The sequence below is a fragment of the Leuresthes tenuis genome, unplaced genomic scaffold (genome assembly GCF_036924035.1).
Source record: "Leuresthes tenuis unplaced genomic scaffold, fLeuTen1.0.hap1 SCAF_133, whole genome shotgun sequence".
NCBI classification, from domain to species: domain Eukaryota; kingdom Metazoa; phylum Chordata; class Actinopteri; order Atheriniformes; family Atherinopsidae; genus Leuresthes; species Leuresthes tenuis.
In genome coordinates, this window is record NW_027325487.1 from 58,606 (window position 1) to 71,309 (window position 12,704).

At 45.4% G+C, this 12,704-nt stretch overlaps 6 non-coding genes across 6 annotated transcripts; 2 read left to right on the forward strand and 4 right to left on the reverse strand.

Moving 5' to 3' along the window:
• Window positions 1-822: 822 nt before the first annotated feature.
• LOC140287422 (U5 spliceosomal RNA) lies at window positions 823-936 on the forward strand. Its single transcript, XR_011911596.1, has one exon. It is a non-coding gene; the product is annotated as a U5 spliceosomal RNA (small nuclear RNA).
• A 308-nt stretch (window positions 937-1,244) lies between these two features.
• On the forward strand, window positions 1,245-1,428 carry LOC140287429 (U2 spliceosomal RNA). The gene has a single exon (XR_011911602.1). It is a non-coding gene; the product is annotated as a U2 spliceosomal RNA (small nuclear RNA).
• A 2,633-nt stretch (window positions 1,429-4,061) lies between these two features.
• LOC140287421 (U2 spliceosomal RNA) lies at window positions 4,062-4,252 on the reverse strand. Its single transcript, XR_011911595.1, has one exon. It is a non-coding gene; the product is annotated as a U2 spliceosomal RNA (small nuclear RNA).
• Window positions 4,253-4,568: 316 nt separating this feature from the next.
• LOC140287426 (U5 spliceosomal RNA) lies at window positions 4,569-4,682 on the reverse strand. The gene has a single exon (XR_011911599.1). It is a non-coding gene; the product is annotated as a U5 spliceosomal RNA (small nuclear RNA).
• Window positions 4,683-6,963: 2,281 nt separating this feature from the next.
• LOC140287430 (U2 spliceosomal RNA) lies at window positions 6,964-7,147 on the reverse strand. Its single transcript, XR_011911603.1, has one exon. It is a non-coding gene; the product is annotated as a U2 spliceosomal RNA (small nuclear RNA).
• Window positions 7,148-7,455: 308 nt separating this feature from the next.
• LOC140287423 (U5 spliceosomal RNA) lies at window positions 7,456-7,569 on the reverse strand. Its single transcript, XR_011911597.1, has one exon. It is a non-coding gene; the product is annotated as a U5 spliceosomal RNA (small nuclear RNA).
• Between the last annotated feature and the right edge of the window lie 5,135 nt (window positions 7,570-12,704).

Here is a 12,704-nt window from a genome sequence, read left to right on the forward strand (position 1 = left end):
CATTTCAGGACACACCACACAGTTAACAACCACAGTGAAGTGTCAAAGCCCAAACATGTAACATTCAACAGGACACTTACACAACACATTCAAATCAAACAGTCAGACAACATACAAGAACATATACCCCAGCCGGCATTGCTCCCTGCCTATTTTCCTACAGCACACTATGTGCGCGCACACCTTTATTCACAAACTCTTCAACTTATACTCTTTTACCAAAGCTGCTACAGCTCGATTGGCCGAATACCCTTAGATCCTATTTCGGTGAATTTGACATCTGCCTTACATGTAACAGATTAGCAGTTTAGCAGTTTTAATTTAGTTTGAGTGAAGGAATTCATTTTATAGCAAAATCCGAAATCGTGAAGAACTCATGAAAGTAAGCTTATTCTCGGATTCCTGAAACTTTAGATTTGCTTTTTCTTTTACTGCAAAGTACAACGTTGTTTTTTTTTTGTTTAAATCTTTCTATACATGGTAAATATGAAGGACAAAACAGTTTTAACATAGTTTGAGTTAAGGAATTCATTTTATAGATAAAATCCCAAGAGTCTGCTGAGAAAAGAGAGTGAATGCGAAGTAGACTTTAACACGGCTCTGGGAGCGAGCCGAGTGTGGGCTAACCGGGAGAATTGCTTGAAAGAAACGCGACACCGAATGAGCGGTCAGAACAAAGCCTCAATACGGTGTTCCCGTGGTGTTTTTGTTGCTGCCTTGTCGATTGCACAGGGGCAAGCGTTTCAACCAAGCAACGCTCACCATGGGGAAGGTGGCTATGGCAACTAGCCTGATGCCCTGCTCCCGCAGTGACGGATAATCGTACTCTGGTTTCTCTTCATAACATACAAGTCTTTCGCCTTTTACTAAAGACTTTCGTGGAGAGCAGCACTAATGAGTTGTTTCTATTTTTGGCAGGCTTTACCTTTGCGGGTGAAGCCCTTTCTGTCTGTGCAAAAGAAATCTTGTTACTGTGCAGAGTGACTTCTCTGAGTAGAGTCGCCTTACTTGTTGCGATTGTGCCGATGTTCGAAGCTGGAGTGCAAAGTTGTTGCTTGAATGGTGCTTGCTGGAGCATGCGGGAGTGCAAAGTTATACCATTTAAAAGGGCTGAAGAGTGCTCAGTGCAGCGGGTGGGCGGAGGTGCAACGTGACACTCTGGCCACCTATGGCCATAAAAAGAACACTGCTACAAGTGCGCATTGTGCCAGCAAGGGCCCTCGGACCTGAAACAGTGGACAGTTATCGCTTCTCGGCCTTTTGGCTAAGATCAAGTGTAGTATCTGTTCTTATCAGTTTAATATGTCCTCTATACGAGGACTACATATTAAATGGATTTTTAAGAATAGGAGTTGAAAAAGAAGCTTGCTCCGTTCACTCCAAGCATTGACCCAGTACTGCAGTGCCGCTGGGAACGGTGCGCTCTTCTCTGCTCTTGTGAAAAAGCAAACAGCGGTGCAGGATGGAAGTTTCAGGGAGCCCAAGATGAAACTTTCTTTTAGTCTGCTGAGAAAAGAGAGTGAATGCGAAGTAGACTTTAACACAGCTCTGGGAGCGAGCCGAGTGTGGGCTAACCGGGAGAATTGCTTGAAAGAAACGTCATACCAAATGAGTGGTCAGAACAAAGCCTCAATACGGTGTTCCCGTTGTGTTTTTGTTGCTGCCGCTGTTTGCTTTTTCACAAGAGCGCACCTGTTGAGGGGGGGCCTGGGGGGGCCTGGGTGATGGTGGGTCTCAGGCCCGGGCTGCTGCGACTGGTGTGACCGGGTGGTTTGTTTGTTTGTTTTTTGTTGTTGTTTGTTTGTTTTTTGTAGAGGTCCTCCGGAGTGGGGTTGGGTTTAGTGGGGTGGGGCGGGATGGGTACCTTCTGGGGGTACAGTAGCTCCCAGAATATGGTCGCTGCAGGCCCCGAGCCTGGTGGACATCAGGCCCTCCTGTCCTGTGTTGGCTCCCTTTTAAAAAGTACAGAACTTAGAACAGGTCTAGTCCCTGGCTTTCGGCAGAACTGTCTTCTTTACTTTTTTTTTTTCCCCCTTATCGTGTTCAGCATTATGGCAGCAGAATTGTTGTCTGAATACCTTTGATGCCAAACAGATTTGCTTTGCCAAGGGAAGTTTTATAAATGTAAAGCTCCCCTTGATGCCCATTTATTTATTTCTGTTTACAATATATGACATGTAATAGAACTGAACCGGACCGGGGGACAAGGAAAGAAGAAGAGGAAAGAAGAGAAAAACAGAACATACATCGCATACAACACAGCTGTGGATATAGATGACCTGAGACGACATGATAATACATCAACTGCTTAGCGACCATGCTACTGGACTAATGAATGTGGTTGTGTGTGTGTGAGAACATGCAACACCCATGGCACAGGACCTACATGATAACCGTGCTTAGTTATGAGTGTATAAGCATACAGGGCCACAATCCACAGCCCCCCCAAGCAATCAGAAGCAGGCAGAGAGGGCCACAAGACCCGGGCCACCAGCAGCCCCCACAGAGCACAGAACCCAGGAAGCCCACCGCAGGGGCAACCACGCATCCACCCAGAAGACTGCAGAGGAAGCCCCCGGAAAGAGCCCCCATAAGCATAGGGCAGAGGCCCTCCGGGAGCCAGGGGCAACAGCCCACCGACATCGCCAGGCCCCAGCCGCCCAGACATGGGCCGTGCACTGGATCCGGGCCCCAGGAGCCCGAGCGCCCCCAAACCCCCCGGCAGAGGCCCCACCCAATACCCAGGAGGGCCAAGCGCCCCAGACAGCCACACAGTGGGTCAGCGCCTGCCCCAGCACCCCTGGCCAAGTGCCCTGGGAGTCAAGACGTGCCCACAGGTGGGTGAAGTCGCGAGCAGCGGAGAGAGGCCACGCCGCCCCCCCCATCGGGAGAAGCACAGGCAGGCCAGGCGACAGCAAGTCCAAGATCCAGGCCCAATCATTACCACACACACTTTCATGTCCCATACATCCACACGTCCTCCCTCCCTCGACTCCGCTGGGGTGTAGTGCAGCGGGCACACCAGGGGGCCAGCAGCCCCCCAGCCACCACAGACCCCAAACCAGCAATTAATTAATCCTCCTGGCCCCTCCCGCCCCGAGCAGCAACCAGGAAGCAGGGGTGTGCGAAGAAGACCCCTCCCCTCACCCTTCTGGCTCTTCAATATTTTCTAATAGTGAGCAATTAAAATTGAGGGGCAGCCAAACTTGTAGAACTGGGAGCGTGGCCCTCTGGGAAGCCTACATACCCAAAGAGCCCCGCCCACCAGATGCCACTCAGTGTAACCACCCCCCAAGACCTAATGTGTGTGTGTGAGTGTGTTTGATAAGTAGTAATGTCTAAGGTGTAATTAAAACAGGGGTGGGAACTGCAGAGGCCAACTACTGCAGAGTCCACTACACCCCACCGAACACACACGCCCCCAAAACCCTTCATGTGTGAGTGTGTGCTGTGTACAGGAGCCAGAAGGGAGAGGGGTATGGGGATATACACTGGGGGCAGCCAGGGACTGGCTGCAATAGGCATCCCCGCTACCAGGGAGCCAACACAGGACAGGAGGGCCTGATGTCCACCAGGCTCGGGGCCTGCAGCGACCATATTCTGGGAGCTACTATACCCCCAGAAGGTACCCATCCCGCCCCACCCCACTCAACCCAACCCCACTCCGGAGGACCTCTACAAAAAACAAACAAACAACAACAAAAAACAAACAAACAAACACCCCGGTCACACCAGTCGCAGCAGCCCAGGCCTGAGACCCACCATCACCCAGGCCCCCCCAGAACCCCCCTCAACAGGTGCACTCTTGTGAAAAAGCAAACAGCGGCAGCAACAAAAACACAACGGGAACACTGTATTGAGGCTTTGTTCTGACCGTTCATTTGGTATGGCGTTTCTTTCAAGCAATTCTCCCGGTTAGCCCGCACTCGGCTCGCTCCCAGAGCCGTGTTAAAGTCTACTTCGCATTCACTCTCTTTTCTCAGCAGACTAAAAGAAAGTTTCATCTTGGGCTCCCTGAAACTTGCATCCTGCACAGCTGTTAGCTTTTTCACAAGAGTAGAGAAGAGCGCACCGTTCCCAGCGGCACTGCAGTACGGGGTCAATGCTTGGAGTGAACGGAGCAAGCTAATTTTTCAACTCCTATTGCTAAAAATCCATTTAATATGTAGTCCTCGTATAGAGGACATATCAGATATTAAACTGATAAGAACAGATACTACACTTGATCTTAGCCAAAAGGCCGAGAAGCGACAACTGTGCACTGGTTCACGTCCGAGGGCCCTTCCTGGCACAATGCGCACTTGTCCGCTAACACCCCTGTTCTTTTTATGGCCATAGGTGGCCAGAGTGTCACTTTGCACCTCCGCCCACCTGCTGCACTGAGCACTCTTCAGCCCTTTTAAATGGTATAACTTTGCTCTCCCGCACGCTCCAGCAAGCACCATTCAAGCAACAACTTTGCACTCCAGCTTCGAACATCGGCACAGTCGCAACAAGTAAGGCGACTCTACTCAGAGAAGTCCCTCTGCACAGTAACAAGATTTCTTTTGCACAGACAGAAAGGGCTTCACCCGCAAAGGTAAAGCCTGCCAAAAATAGAAACAACTCATTAGTGCTGCTCTCAACAGAAGTCTTTAGTAAAAGGCGAAAGACTTGTACGTTATGAAGAGAAACCAGAGTAAGATTATCCGTCACTGCGGGAGCAGGGCATCAGGCTAGTTGTCATAGCACCTTCCCCATGGTGAGCTTTGCTTGGTTGAGACGCTTGCCCCCCCCCCCCCCCCCCCCCCCCCCTTGCTCCTCGGCTGACCAAGTAGGAACAATCGGGCCCTATTCGATGGCTGCCTTGTCTTTTACTCTGTGCAAAAGACAAGGCAGCAACAAAAACACCACGGGAAAACCGTATTGAGGCTTTGTTCTGACCGCTCATTCGGTGTCGCGTTTCTTTCAAGCAATTCTCCCGGTTAGCCCGCACTCGGCTCGCTCCCAGAGCCGTGTTAAAGTCTACTTCACATTCACTCTCTTTTCTCAGCAGACTCTTGGGATTTTATCAATAAAATGAATTCCTTCACTCAAACTATGTTAAAACTGCTTTGTCCTTCATATTTACCATGTCTTGAAAGATTTAAACAAAAAAAACAACGTTGTACTTTGCAGTAAAAGAAATAGCAAATCTAAAGTTTCAGGAATCCGAGAATAAGCTTACTTTCATGAGTTCTTCACGATTTCGGATTTTGCTATAAAATGAATTCCTTCACTCAAACTAAATTAAAACTGCTAAACCGCTAATCTGTTACATGTAAGGCAGATGTCAAATTCACCGAATTAGGATTATTCGGTATTCGGCCAATCGAGCTGTAGCAGCTTCGGTAAAAGAGTATAAGTTGAAGAGTTTGTGAATAAAGGTGTGCGCACACATAGTGAGCTGTAGGAAAATAGGCAGGGAGCAATGCCGGCTGGGGTATATGTTCTTGTATGTTGTCTGACTGTTTGATTTGAATGTGTTGTGTAAGTGTCCTGTTGAATGTTACATGTTTGGGCTTTGACACTTCACTGTGGTTGTTAACTGTGTGGTGTGTCCTGAAATGTTATATGTTTGGGCTGTGTGACATGCTTAATGCTTGTCAGTAGCTACCCACTTATTCATATATAGCAACTGACAACGTAAGAAGTCCGGACATACTTTGATAGAGTAGTTGTAGAAGTATCCTTATTGATAATAGATAAACTAATTCATAGTGATAGAACAGTAGATGAACAGGTGCCTGCACATGTCTCACGAAAATAAAATGGATGTATGATTGCTGACGGCAGAGCAATACTGCCAAACTTATGAGTTCTTGTGGCAAACTTGATTCAGTGTCTTGACGTGTATACGCTGTTTCGCTGACTTGATTGTCACAAGAAACAAAGTGTGTTTGATAAGATCCGACCATTTTATTACGGGAGGATCAGTATGTATGGATTCTGATGTGACTGATAAACCCATTCGTATCTTAAGCACAATCTAATACGTGAGACAACGCCCTGGCACACGATAAAAAAAAAAGAGAGAGCGGTTTTGTGTCCCCACAGTCCATAATGTAGAAAAGAGAGAAAAAAGCCTTTCTGATTTGGTGTGTGTGCTCATAGTGCAGAGTGTAGAGAAAAGAAAGCCGTTTTGGTGTCACGGGTGTTGTGACTTACACACACACATTTCTAAATTGAGAAAGGAAATTATTTTAGAGGAAGCACTAAAGTTTAGATCCCACATTTGTTGATAGGCATTTATTTATTTCTTCACTTCTGATAAAAATGATAAGACTGACCTAAAGAATTGGAGGCCCATCACACTTATAAACTTTGACTGTAAACTTTTTAGCAAGGTTTTAACGACACGGATGTCCTCTGTTTTAGAGGAGGTAATTCACCCAGACCAGGCTTGTGCCATCTCAGAGAGACAACTCACCGACAGCCTCGTACTGATTCGAGACATCATTGATTACGCTAGAGACAGAAACACCCGGCTTGTCATCTTAAATTTAGACTTTGAAAAAGCTTTTGATCGGGTCTCGCATCAATATCTCTTTCAGGTGTTGCAGCCATCGAATAGGGCCCGATTGCTCCTACTTGGTGAGATTTGCTTGGTTGAGACGCTTGCTCCCCCCCCTTGCTCCTCGGCTGACCAAGTAGGAACAATCGGGCCCTATTCGATGGCTGCCTTGTCTTTTACTCTGTGCAAAAGACAAAGCAGCCACAAACACCACGGGAACACCGTATTGAGGCTTTGTTCTGACCACTCATTCGGTGTCGCGTTTCTTTCAAGCAATTCTCCCGGTTAGCCCACACTCGGCTCGCTCCCAGAGCTGTGTTATAGTCTACTTCGCATTCACTCTCTTTTCTCAGCAGATTAAAAGAAAGTTTCATCTTGGGCTCCCTGAAACTTCCATCCTGCACCGCTGTTTGCTTTTTCACAAGAGCAGAGAAGAGCGCACCGTTCCCAGCGGCACTGCAGTACTGGGTCGATGCTTGGAGTGAACGGAGCAAGCTTCTTTTTCAACTCCTATTCTTAAAAATCCATTTAATATGTAGTCCTCGTATAGAGGACATATTAAACTGATAAGAAAAGATACTACACTTGATCTTAGCCAAAAGGCCGAGAAGCGATAACTGTCCACTGTTTCAGGTCCGAGGGCCCTTGCTGGCACAATGCGCACTTGTAGCAGTGTTCTTTTTATGGCCATAGGTGGCCAGAGTGTCACGTTGCACCTCCGCCCACCCGCTGAACTGAGCACTCTTCAGCCCTTTTAAATGGTATAACTTTGCACTCCCGCATGCTCCAGCAAGCACCATTCAAGCAACAACTTTGCACTCCAGCTTCGAACATCGGCACAATCGCAACAAGTAAGGCGACTCTACTCAGAGAAGTCACTCTGCACAGTAACAAGATTTCTTTTGCACAGACAGAAAGGGCTTCACCCGCAAAGGTAAAGCCTGCCAAAAATAGAAACAACTCATTAGTGCTGCTCTCCACGAAAGTCTTTAGTAAAAGGCGAAAGACTTGTATGTTATGAAGAGAAACCAGAGTACGATTATCCGTCACTGCGGGAGCAGGGCATCAGGCTAGTTGCCATAGCCACCTTCCCCATGGTGAGCGTTGCTTGGTTGAAACGCTTGCCCCTGTGCAATCGACAAGGCAGCAACAAAAACACCACGGGAACACCGTATTGAGGCTTTGTTCTGACCGCTCATTCGGTGTCGCGTTTCTTTCAAGCAATTCTCCCGGTTAGCCCACACTCGGCTCGCTCCCAGAGCCGTGTTAAAGTCTACTTCGCATTCACTCTCTTTTCTCAGCAGACTCTTGGGATTTTATCTATAAAATGAATTCCTTCACTCAAACTATGTTAAAACTGCTTTGTCCTTCATATTTACCATGTCTAGAAAGATTTAAACAAAAAAAAAAACAACGTTGTACTTTGCAGTAAAAGAAAGAGCAAATCTAAAGTTTCAGGAATCCGAGAATAAGCTTACTTTCATGAGTTCTTCACGATTTCGGATTTTGCTATAAAATGAATTCCTTCACTCAAACTAAATTAAAACTGCTACACCGCTAATCTGTTACATGTAAGGCAGATGTCAAATTCACCGAAATAGGATCTAAGGGTATTCGGCCAATCGAGCTGTAGCAGCTTTGGTAAAAGAGTATAAGTTGAAGAGTTTGTGAATAAAGGTGTGCGCACACATAGTGAGCTGTAGGAAAATAGGCAGGGAGCAATGCCGGCTGGGGTATATGTTCTTGTATGTTGTCTGACTGTTTGATTTGAATGTGTTGTGTAAGTGTCCTGTTGAATGTTACATGTTTGGGCTTTGACACTTCACTGTGGTTGTTAACTGTGTGGTGTGTCCTGAAATGTTATATGTTTGGGCTGTGTGACATGCTTAATGCTTGTCAGTAGCTACCCACTTATTCATATATAGCAACTGACAACATAAGAAGTCTGGACATACTTTGATAGTAGTTGTAGAAGTATCCTTATTGATAATAGATAAACTAATTCATAGTGATAGAACAGTAGATGAACAGGTGCCTGCACATGTCTCACGAAAATAAAATGGGTGTATGATTGCTGACGGCAGAGCAATACTGCCAAACTTATGAGTTCTTGTGGCAAACTTGATTCAGTGTCTTGACGTGTATACGCTGTTTCGCTGACTTGATTGTCACAAGAAACAAAGTGTGTTTGATAAGATCCGACCATTTTATTAGGGGAGGATCAGTATGTATGGATTCTGATGTGACTGATAAACTCATTCGTATCGTAAGCATAATCTAATACGTGAGACAACGCCCTGGCACACAATCAAAAAAAAAAAGAGAGAGCGGTTTTGTGTCCCCACAGTCCATAATGTAGAAAAGAGAGAAAAAAGCCTTTCTGATTTGGTGTGTGTGCTCACAGTGCAGAGTGTAGAGAAAAGAGAGAAAAGAAAGCCGTTTTGGTGTCACGGGTGTTGTGACTTACACACACACATTTCTAAATTGAGAAAGGAAATTATTTTAGAGGAAGCACTAGAGTTTAGATCCCACATTTGTTGATAGGCATTCATTTATTTCTTCACTTCTGATGAAGTTTCAACAATAAACAACAAACTTTGTATTATGAGAAAGAACCAGACTCATTCTTCAGGAATCCGAAAATAAGCTCTATTTTACGAGTTATGCACGAATTCGGATTCTCCTATAAAACGAATTCCTTAACTCTAACCAAGTTAAGACTGCTTTGTACTTCATATGTATTCATGTCTAATCAAGTTTCAACGATAAACAACGTTGTACTTTCTAGAATGAGAAAGAACTTCTTCAGCAATAAGCATCTCTCGACATATGACGAAATACAGATTTTGCTATAAAATTAATTCCTTCTATCAGCCTGACTTAAAACTGTTTGTCCTCCTTATTTATCCACTTCAAATCAAGTTTCAACAATTAAAAAAATTTTGTAGTTTGAGAAAAAACAACTTCATCTTAAGCAATCAGTAGGGTAAGAAAGGGTAAGAAAAGGTGCAAATGCCAACCATACATCACTAAAAGGTGGAGCGGAAGTATTCGGCTGAAAGTAGGTGCGAATGCCTGACAATGTATGATCAAAAGAGGGAGCGGAGGTTTTCGGCTGCAAGGTCTGAATGTCCAACCATAATTTGTAAAAACCGGGGAAGAAAAGGCTCGAAAGCCCGACTATACACCATCAAAAGCGGGAGCGGAGGTGTTCGGCTGCAAGTAGGTGTGAATGTTCGACCATAATTTGTAAAAAGCGGGTAAGAAAAGGTTTGAATGCCCGACTATATATTAACCAAAGCAGGAGGAGAGGTCTTCGGATAAGAGTGGGTGAGAATTTACAACCATAATCTATAAAATGCGGTGAAAAAAAAGGTGTGAATACCCCATAGAACACTAAAAGGTAGAGCGGAAGTGTTCGGCTGCAAGAAGGTGTGAATGTCTGACCATAGTTTGTAAAAAGCGGGTAAGAAAAGGTTCGAATGCCCGAACATACACCATCAAAGGAGGGAGCGGAGGTGTTCCGCTGTAAGAAGGTGTGAATGTCCGACCATAGTTGGCAAAAAGCAGGTAAGAAAAGGTTAAAATACCCGATTGTACACAATCAATAGCGGGAGCAGAGTTGTTCCGCTACTAAAAGGTGTGAAAGTCCGACCATGGTTTGTAAAAAGCGGGTAAGAAAAGGTGTGAATGCCCGACAATGTATGATCAAAAAGAGGGAGAGGAGGTTTTCGGCTGAAACAAGGTCTGAATGTCCATCCATATTTTGTAAAAATCTGGGAAGAAAAGGCTCGAAAGCCCGACTATACACCATCAACAGCTGGAGCGGAGGTGTTCAGCTGCAAGAAGGTCTGAATGTCCATCAATAATTGCTAGAAAACATGGAAGAGAATTTTCGAATATCCAACCGCACATGATCATAAGCGGGAGAGGAGGTGTTCAAATGCAAGAAGGTGTGAATGTCCACCCATAATTACTGCAAAATGGGTAAGAAAAGGTACGAATGCCCAACCATACATGATCCTAACAGGGAGCGGAGGTGTTTGGCTGCGACAAGGTGTGTATGTCCACCCATAATTAATGAAAAGCGGGCAACAAGTAGGTTTGAATACCCATCATCAAAAGCAGGAGTGGATGTGTTCGGCTACAAGAAGGTGTGAACGTCCGACCAAAGTTTGTAAAAAGCAGTGAAGAAAAGTTTCGAATATCCAACCAAACATAATCAAAAGCGGGAGCAGAGCTGTTCGACTGCAAGTAGGTGTGAATGTCAGATCATAATTTGCAAAAAGCTGATGAGAAAGGGTGAGAATGCCCGGCTATACACCATCAAATGCGGGAGCGGAAGTGTTCGGCTGTGAGTAGGTGTGAATGTCAAACCATAATTGCTGAAAAATGTGTTAGAAAAGACTAGAATGCCGGACCATACATCATCAAAAGCGGGAAAAGTGGTGTTCGGCTGCAAGTAGGTGTGAATATACAGCCATAATTACTCACAAACCGGTAAGAAAAGGTAGTATTGCCAGACCATACATTATCAAAACAGGGAGCGGAGGTGGTTCAGCTGCAAGGTGTGAATGTCTGACTAAAGTTTATAAAAAGCGGGTAAGACAAGGTGCGAATGCCTGACAATGTATGATCAAATGAGGGAGCGGAGGTTTTCGGCTGCAAGGTCTGAATGTACAACCATAATTTGTAAAAACCGGGGAAGAAAAGGCTCGAAAGCCCGACTATACACCATCAAAAGCGGGAGCGGAGGTGTTCGGCTGCAAGTAGGTGTGAATGTTCGACCATAATTTGTAAAAAGCGGGTAAGAAAAGGTTTGAATGCTCGACTATATATTAACAAAAGCAGGAGGAGAGGTCTTCGGATAAGAGTGGGTGAGAATTTCCAACCATAATCAATAAAATGCGGTGAAAAAAAAGGTGTGAATACCCCATAGAACACTAAAAGGTGGAGCAGAAGTGTTCGGCTGCAAGAAGGTGTGAATGTTCGACTATATTTGGTGAAAAGCAGGTGAAGCAAGGTCTGAATGCCCAACCTTACATCATCAAAAACGAGATCAGAGGTGTTTGGCTGCAAGAAGGCCATAGTTTGCCAAAAGCGGGTAAGGTGCGAATGACCGACTAAATATCAACAAAAGTGGGGGCGGAGGTCTTCGGATGCAAGTGGGTGTGAATATCCCACCATACAAGTATGGTTGAGAGGAAGCTGTGAATGGCCGACCATAGTAAAAAGCGGGTGAGAAAAGGTGCGAATGTCCAATCATACATGATCAAAACAGGGAGCGGAGGTGTTTGGCTGCGACAAGGTGTGTATGTCCACCCATAATTAATGAAAAGCGGGCAACAAGTAGGTTTGAATACCCATCATCAAAAGCAGGAGTGGATGTGTTCGGCTACAAGAAGGTTTGAATGTCTGACCATAGTTTGTAAAAAGCGGGTAAGAAAAGGTTCGAGTGCCCGAACATACACCATCAAAAGAGGGAGCGGCGGTGTTCCGCTGTAAGACGGTGTGAATGTCCAACAATAGTTGGTAAAAAGCGGGTAAGAAAAGGTTAAAATACCCGACTGTACACAATCAATAGCGGGAGCAGAGTTGTTCCGCTACAAGAAGGTGTGAAAGTCCGACCATGGTTTGTAAAAAGCGGGTAAGAAAAGGTGCGAATGCCCGACAATGTATGATCAAAAGAGGGAGTGGAGGTTTTCGGCTGCAAGAAGGTCTGAATGTCCAACCATAATTTGTAAAAACCGGGGAAGAAAAGGCTCGAAAGCCCGACTATACACCATCAAAAGTGGGAGCGGAGGTGTTCAACTTCAAGACGGTCTGAATGTCCATCAATAATTGCTAGAAAACATGAAAGAAAATTTTCAAATATCAAACTGCACATGATCATAAGCAGGAGAGGAGGTGTTCAGCTGCAAGAAGGTGTGAATGTCTACCCATAATTACTGAAAAATGGGTAAGAAAAGGTGCGAATGCCTAACCATACATCATCAAAAGAGGGAGCGGAGGTGTTCCGCTGTAAGACGGTGTGAATGTCCGACCATAGATGGTAAAAAGCGGGTAAGAAAAGGTTAAATTACCCGACTGTACACAATCAAAAGAGGGAGCGGAGTTGTTCAGCTAAGAGAAGGTGTGAAAGTCCGACCTTGGTTTGTAAAAAGCGGGTAAG